This window comes from Erpetoichthys calabaricus, chromosome 3, assembly GCF_900747795.2.
Source record: "Erpetoichthys calabaricus chromosome 3, fErpCal1.3, whole genome shotgun sequence".
In the NCBI taxonomy this organism is placed as follows: Eukaryota; Metazoa; Chordata; class Cladistia; order Polypteriformes; family Polypteridae; genus Erpetoichthys; species Erpetoichthys calabaricus.
This window is the reverse complement of record NC_041396.2, coordinates 176,522,684-176,532,028: the sequence shown is the minus strand read 5'-3', so window position 1 is coordinate 176,532,028 and position 9,345 is coordinate 176,522,684.

The window sequence follows — 9,345 nt, the reverse complement described above, 5'->3', positions numbered from 1 at the left end:
AGATAACTTACAAGACAGCTGTAAATCTCCCTCCTCTTCTGAATGCAGTGCTCTAAAAAATGCCAGTCTTTCACCTACCCCTCAATCCAGTGAGCAAGGATGTTCTACAAAACTTGCTAAGAGAAGCCGGCCCCTCTAAAATCATTTAACTACCAAGCCTCGAATACATACTTCATAGTGACAGTGAGTTGGAGCAGGTCAAAAAAAATTACTTTGAACTGCAGCACATAGGTGAAAGAGGAGCATTGTATTCTTTCAAAGGATCTTCGCTGTAGAATAACAAGAAATACAGTGACCAACATAGTGCCTATACTGAGGACAACAACAAGGGAAGACAGATATACCTCCAAACATGAGGTTTCTTCAATGGCAAAACGTATAGTCAGGTATTATCCAATGCTACGTGCAGCTGAAGTTCAAAATTCATGGGTGAGTGTAAATAACTAGTTTTTATAGGGGTTTTAGACTGAGCAGTCACACCTTGTATTCACTTGCACACTTTTTATAAGAGTGTAATCTCATCACAGGAACCTGTGTTTAAACAACTCCTGAAAAGGCTACAGAATATCCATACACCTCAGAAGTGACAGGGCTCTATGCCTCAAATAAATAAAGAGATGTCTCGGCATCACCACTGACAAGCCTGATGCTGCTGAAGTCGAGAATTCAGGCGAGGCCAATTCCACTGCATCATCGAGGAATTCTATTGCTTCAGCGACGCTTGTTAACGTGTCACCTTCTAGTCATACCCAAGAAGTTACAGCAGAGAAAGAATGTGAACCATCTGGTAAGTGCACAGTAGAGATGGTCATATCCCATCTTAGTTCAGACTGTTTAGAAAACACAACTGATTTGATTATTCATTTATATGTTTTTGCAGCTGTTGACACAATAGTTGACAGCCAACAAATACAGGCCAGGCACTACAAAACACTACAGGACCTTTACAAGAAGCCATGATACCTTCCTGCAACATTTCTTGAGGGAAAGTTGTCACAGGCTCACTTCCAATAGCCAGCATGCAGTTATCTTGGTCCACAATAAGAGCAGGGCCAGACAGTGGTCTTTGCTGTAGAAAGGCATCAGGATTCTCAGAGGTCTTCAAGACAAACAAAAACCAACAAAGAAAACAGGCTGAATTTATTTTATCCTCTGCAGTCCTATACAGATTTATTATACATTTACCTATTTATACTGAATTAATGTGCTAATTTTAACAGAAGCAGTTATACACAGCTTGCAACTGAAATAGCAAAGAAATCACTAAAAATTGAAGATTGTTATATTCTGTTGAGCCCTTTTATTCAAACCGTTTAAATGTATAATGTTGTTCCTGTAGCTAATATTAAAAACAACCCTGAAAATTGCTGCCAGTCGCAGATGGATAGAATTGCAATAACGGTCTTTATTTTTCCTTTAAGCAATGTAAAAATGCAAAGTTTTACCTTAAGGACATGAACTAATTCCTCGTGTTTTGTTTCCCAACTTTTTTGGGGGTAGAGAAAGTGAAGGAAACATGGATGGCAGAGCTCTAAACATGGTGATGGCATTTTTCACTAATGAAAAAAAAGAAAAGAACATAATTCTTATTAAATATCTTTCACATTATGTTCTAGTATAACTCGAACATTCTCCTTTTAATGAAAACAACAACATACAGCAAGCTTTAAATTAAGAATGATTTATAACAAAAATTACATGATGTCTGGTATTATTTTTATCTACTAATATGCTAGAACATGAATGAACAGCTGAAATGACCCTTACATAGATCATATTTAAAGTTTTAAGTATTCTTTAAAATATTTCTTCATTATTTATGCCTAATAAAGGATAGTGTCAGTCAGTTTATTATTCTGTTGTGTCTTAAAAAGATGCTAGACAAAACTATTAACAATGCTAATAAATGGCATTTTAAAAACATAATTAAAAGGAATTAATATTTATTTCAGAATAACACAGTACAACTTTCCAATACAATGAAGAAAAGGGAACCTGGAATTCACAAATCAAGAGTTACTGGCAAAGAGAGCAGCAATAATATTTTACATGAAAATTGCTCAAAGTTTGGCTTACTATAATACAGACTAGATCTTTGTGGAAAAAATGGCATAAACAAGTGCAACCCTTTGAGCATCAACTGCAAAATATCATAACTTTACACAACTTCAATTTGATTTTCATTTAGGCCTATCATGCTGCAACACTGAGTAAGGTGCATAACTAACTATAAAATGAGTTTAAATAAAATATGCATGACAAATGTTACCCTCATCATGCATATGTGGAGGCTTCAGGATCTTCTTCATTACACCATAAAACTGTGCTTTTCCATAAAAACTGGTCCATCTGCTCTTAATTTCTGTGATGCAGTTAAGACTATTCCAACTAAGAATACAACGCATTTCATCCATTACCTGTAAAATAAACACACTCTCCAAAGTCAGCACATATTTTGTTTTAAGAAACCATTTTCAAAAGTATTTCAGTCAAATGTCTGTGTTTTATGTACTTACATGATCCAGTTCTTTAAAGCATGGGTAAGCCTCCCATAGACTCTATACAATCCTCTGTGCATTAAATTCATGATCAAGGAGCTGGGTAACTGCAAATTTATTTGGCTTTGGCTTCTTGTAAAGGTCCTGTAGTGTTTTGTAGTGCCTGGCCTGTATTTGGTGGCTATCAACAGCTGCAAAAACATATAAATGAATAATCAAATCAGTTGTGTTTTCTAAACAGTCTGAACTAAGATGGGATATGACCATCTCTTTTGTGCATTTACCAGATGGTTCACATTCTTTCTCTGCTGTAACTTCTTGGGTACGACTAGAAGGAGACATGTTAAAAAGCATCGCTGAAGCAGTAGAATTCTCTGATGATGCAGTGGATTCGGCCTCTCCTGAATTCTAGACTTCAGCAGCATCAGGCTTGTCAGTGGTGATGCCGAGACATTTCTTAATTTATTTGAGGCATAGAGCCCTGTCGCTTCTGAGGTGTGCGGATATTCTGTAGCCTTTTCAGGAGTTGTTTAAACACAGGTTCCTGTGATGAGATTACACTCTTATAAAAAGTGTGCAAGTGAATACAAGGTGTGACTGCTCAGTCTAAAACCCCTATAAAAACTAGTTATTTACACTCACCCATGAATTTTGAACTTCAGCTGCACGTAGCATTGGATAATACTTGACTATACGTTTTGCCATTGAAAAAACCTCATGTTTGGAGGTATATCTGTCTTCCCTTGTTGTTGTCCTCAGTATGGACACTATGTTGGTAACTGTATTTCTAATTAACCTACAGCGAAGATCCTTTGAACTGCAGCACATAGGGAAAGAGGAACATTGTATTCTTTCAAAGTAAAGCTTTCCGACCTGCCCCAACTCACTGTCACTATGAAGTATGTATTCAGGGCTTGGTAGTTGAATGATTTAGAGTGGCTGGCTTCTCTTAGTTTTGTGGAACATCCTTGCTCACTGGATTGAGGGGTAGGTGAAAGACTGGCATTTTTTAGAGTACTAAATTCAGAAGAGGAGGGAGATGTTCAGCTGTCTTGTAAGTTATCTTGCTGCACAGAAAACTGCAACTCCTGTTACAAAAAAAATACAGGAAAAGGACATTGAAAATAGTCACCAGTTATCAAAACTGTTTATGAATTATCAACTTTGATGAAGCCTGACATAAATGGAAATATTTACTTTTATTTAACATAAATGAAATTTGTAATCAAAGATAGCATTGCTCAAATATCTGACTGCTTATATTTTCATTGTTAAATTTTTAGGTAACTAAAAACAAGATAGTAGTTATCTTCTTTACTTCCTGATAAAACACAGGAACAATATATGCTCAGTTATCTATTGATATGGAGTATTTTCACACTATTTTGTATTGAAATAAATAAGTGCTACATGAGTACTGTGAAATTCTTACTTGTGTGGCTAATTAACATGTAACATGCTATCATTCTCTGGCGCCATGATAAAGTTTATCAAAACATTTCTAAATTAATATAGACTTTGTATAAATTACAAAGAATCATAAATATGTGTTAACACAAAGATTCATATGGTGAGATGAACATGTTGGGACAACAGCCTTGATGGATGCATGAGCTGTCCTGTACTCAGGTGTGACATTTCAAACTGCTTTGATTGAATTATGGAAAATTTTAATTGAGAAGGACAAAGCCCAAGTTTCTACTCTTCACATTTCCACATCTATAAATATATATTTATGTTTTCATCACTTTAATATCATAAATGCCCTCCTTTTTCCCATTATCATGTATATTTCTCCCCTGCTTGATCTCAAATATCATCAGGACATGGACACTTCTGACATAATAGTTGCTACAGGAGTCTTTAATCTCAACAAAAAGAACAAAGCAAAAGTGATAATAACTACATTGTTTGCTCAACAATATTTCTTAAAAAAAATGAAATAATGCTGACCTCTTGATGTACTGCTGGCCATGAGGTTTTTCTTCTAAGGATATGTTCAGATCTTCACATGAAAGAGTCCCTAGAAGATCTTCTGTAACATTTGCAACTTGAACGCAACAGAGAAGACCAGTAATTCATTCATATTTGGATGTGATCTGCACAATTACTAGCAGTCATTTCCAACTCAGGGTTTAGGCTTTAAGTGCTAAATTTATAAATTTTGATAAGTTTAAGAGTTTCTTGAAAGATGGTACAAGTGTAAATCATGATACCCTTTTAAAATGTTTTATATTTTGTTTCTTTTCTGAACAAGTACTGTATATCATACTGAGGTTTTAGGCAAGTAGAGCTATCCTACAGAGGTGTATTTACTGTGTTGCCTGATCAAGGACACGATACATATGACTTACTAACTTAATTTGTGAGTGTATAAAATTAGCAGGGCGTTAACATTTCACTCAGACTAGGGCCTTCACCTATGCCATTAAAGTAATAATGAGCACTGTCTCACTCAGGGCTGGCTCTAGAATATAGGCGAAGTTGTACAAGTCGCACCCAAACCTTCGATTTTTTTATATGACACGCTCATGTATGGTATTGATACCGAAGTTAAGGGGGATGGGTGACCCCCTTGCAGTTTCAAATGCAGCGATCTTTTTATATTCAAGCAATGAGCTTACAATTGTGGATACCTCAAAATCGATAATTTTAAAATACTGGCCTCTAAATTTTAAAGTTTTTCTTTAAAGGTATCTCTAATAGAAGCGACTTGGGTCGTGTTCGCTTTTACTACCAGTAATAGCATGAGGCATGTGCAATGCACTTAGAACTTAGCACATTTTTAAAAGATACATTTCAATTTATTTTTAAGCAAGCAGAAGTCTGTATCAGAACGTCTTTAACAACTTTTTTTCATAAATCACTGTAACAAATAAATAAATCAACGACATTTAACCAACATTTATTTCATAATAACTCTCTGTATATATGAAATCTAACAATGATGGCGCTCGATAAAAAGAGCCTGTTGTTGCTGTACAGCCTCAAACCAGTCATTAATGCCTAAAATGGCAAGAGAAGTGCTAAATGTACCAATATGTTTGAATGCAAGAACTGCGTGCAGTCGAAGTTATAATTCAGGGCAGTGTTTGCAGGATAAAATGCAAAGGTGAAACCCGGGAATGAAAAAATAAATATTTATAACATAAACACCTGCATTTATTTTTAGAATTTCATGTAATGGTTACACGAAACTAGCTTGCCCCACTACTTTTGTTTTGTGTCGTAATGATTATAGGTATCAACGTGGACAGGTGAATTCTTGTGGATTCATAAAAACAGAATGCACTGCAGCAACAGTAAATGTCAATTAGAAATTTACCTTTTAATATTTCCAGTGTGACTTAGTCAAGTGAATCCATTGGTTTATATGTGGAAATATGTTACTTATCAGCTGCGAAGAGCAAAGCAGTATTTTAGCTATCTATGTAACGTTGTTAATAACCTTACGGTGAGAACGTTTCGAAATGTAACATCTGATGCGCGGGAAAGCTAAGGACACTTCGCAGGGAATGCGTTTACGCATGCTCACAGAAAGGTATGTTCCATTACATCCAAAGAAAGGGTCTAAAACAGCGCTGGATATTATATTTGAAAAAAAAAACGTACTTGTAAAAAAAAACGAAAAAACAATTGGACACTGCAAAGAAACTGAAATTATACCGTTAGCTTTTCATATACTCAACAATGTCATTGACGTACAGTAAATAATTTTTTTTGCTAAAATAATGGAACGATCCTGTATATTACACCACAAAACGGCTACAGTCGCTCAGCACTCGAGCTTTTTGCTGTTTAAATACCAAAGATGATTTGCCGTTGTTTTATTTGCTGTTCGTTTGTGGCTTTGAGTTTAAAACTACGTTTGAACCATATCAACACTACACATTATATTATTTGGAGTTTCAAGTTCATGATGCTGTGTTCTTTGATAGAGATGTTTTGTCATTTGAAATTAAAATCCCTAACCTGGAAAAGTCCACCCGTTTTGTTGATGCTATGAAGCTGGTTAATTTTAATTCCTGTGAGAATATATATTCTTGTGAAGTACTATCATGGGGATATCATTTAACTATATACAACTTTTAAAGATTCCTAAATTCTTGAATTTTTCTTTTTATGTTAATAAATTCCAGCAACACTGTTTGGATTAAGCCATTTAGTTGACACAGTGACAAAACTCTTGCATCAAACCACCAGACACATTTTTTTATACAAGGGTCATTTATTTTTAAATGTGGAAACCATTTTGATTTGAAGAAAAATGTTACCATTTGAATATAATAAAGTACTACCCTTTGCAGGGAATCCAGCTGTTAAATCATACTAGTTACAGAGAAAGGCCACTGAATTAGACAAGTGTTAATCTGAAATGGCGTAGTTGTTAACAAAATCAAGGTTGTATTCTAAAACCTTTCTGGAATAAAAAAGAGTTTAATTTAAGTCTTGGGGTTGTGTCTTACTCATTTCTTAAAACAAGATAAACCTAGAAATTTTTGGTTCTTGAAATAAGAATATATGTCCTGCTCTGCTCATCACTGTAGTTGATAACAGTCTTTTCTCTCACAGTTCTGCTTTTTTTAAGTTGAAATTGTCTTACACTTTATATCTAAGTCAGATATCTTAAGACCAGTTATCTTGAATTGAGAAAATAATCTAGCATGTATCATTGCAACATGAGATATTTAATCTCTTGGGGCAAAATATTAGATATATTACCTTAAAATAAGAAATTTTTACTTGTTAAGAAAAATGTTTTGCAGTGTTCAAATCTTTGTTTTGGACAATATAGCTTGATCAACTTAAGAATTTTTTTTTAAATTTTACCATTAACAACTGAGGCAACTACATAATGGGAAAGCTGTGGGACCAGATGGAATCAGTGATTGAGTTCTTAAAGCCTGTCCTGACCAGCTTTGTGGAGTCCTCTATCACCTTTTTCAGTCTGTCCCTAATGCTTCAGAAAGTGCTGCTGTTTTGGGAAACATCCTTCATTGTTCCTGTTGCAAAGAAGGCAGACGTGTCCTCACCTAATGACTACAGACCAATACAATACAATACAATACAACATTTATTTATATAGCACATTTTTATACAAAAAGTAGCTCAAAGTGCTTTACATAATGAAGAAAAGAAAAATAAAAGACAAAATAAGAAATTAAAATAAGACAATTAGTTAACATAGAAAAGGAGTAAGGTCCGATGGCCAAGGTGGACAGAAAAAACAAAAAAAAAAACCCAGAAGGCTGGAGAAAAAAATAAAATCTGTAGGGGTTCCAGGCCACGAGACCGCCCAGTCCCCTCTGGGCATTCTACCTAACATAAATGAAATAGTCCTCTTTGTAGTTAGGGTTCTCACAGGGTCACTTGATGCTGATGGTCATACAGACTTCTGGCTTTTAATCCATCCATCATTGTTGGAACATCATGGTGCTTTGAGTAGATGGCGTGACCACTAAAAGGACACCGGAAAAGAAAACAGAATAGAGAGTAAGGGTTAGTACAGATTTTAGAGCCACCATGAACAGTTATTATAATGAATTGGATATACAGAGTATCAGGATTTAAATTACAGTGAAGTTATGAGAAGGTCATGTTAAAGTAATGTGTTTTTAGCAGTTTTTTAAAGTGCTCTGTATTAGCCTGGCGAATTCCTATTGGCAGGCTATTCCAAATTTTAGGTGCATAACAGCAGAAGGCCGCCTCACCACTTCTTTTAAGTTTTGCTCTTGGAATTCTAAGGAGACACTCAGTTGAGGATCTGAGGTTACGATTTGGAATATAAGACGTCAGACATTCTGATATATAAGATGGGGCGAGATTATTTAAGGCTTTATAAACCATAAGCAGAATTTTAAAGTCAATCCTGAATGACACAGGTAACCAGTGTAGTGACATCAAAACTGGAGAGATGTGCTCGGATTTTCTTTTCCTGGTTAGGATTCTAGCAGCTGCATTCTGCACTAGTTGAAAACGATTTATGTCTTTTTTGGGTAGTCCTGAGAGGAGTGCGTTACAGTAATCTAGTCGACTGAAAACAAATGCGTAAACTAATTTCTCAGCATCTTTCAATGATATAAGAGATCTAACTTTTGCTATGTTTCTTAAGTGAAAAAATGCTGTCCTAGTGATCTGATTAATATGTGATTTAAAATTTAGATTACAGTCAACAGTTACCCCTAAGCTTTTTACCTCTGTTTTGACTTTTAATCCTAATGCATCCAGTTTATTTCTAATAGCCTCATTGTATCCATTATTGCCAATCACTAAGATTTCATTTTTCTCTTTATTTAACTTGAGAAAGTTACTATTCATCCCTTCTGAGATACAAGTTAGACAGAGTGTTAGTGAATCAAGAGAATCGGGGTCATCAGGTGCAATTGATAAATACAGCTGTGTGTCATCAGCATAGCTGTGGTAGCTCACGTTGTGCCCTGAGATAATCTGACCTAATGGAAGCATGTAGATTGAGAAGAGCAGCGGACCCAGGATAGAGCCTTGTGGAACACCATATAGGATATCATGTGTCTTTGAGTTGTAATTACCACAACTAACAAAGAATTTTCTCCCTGCCAGGTAGGATTCAAACCAATTTCAGACGCTGCCAGAAAGGCCCACCCATTGACTAAGGCGATTTCTAAGAATATTATGATCAAGGGTGTCAAATGCGGCACTCAGATCTAAGAGGATGAGAACAGATAAATGGCCTCTGTCTGCATTTACCCGCAAGTCATTTACTACTTTAACGAGTGCAGTTTCTGTGCTGTGATTTGTTCTAAAACCTGACTGAAATTTATCAAGAATAGCATGTTTATTGAGGTGCTCATTTAACTGCATAATGACT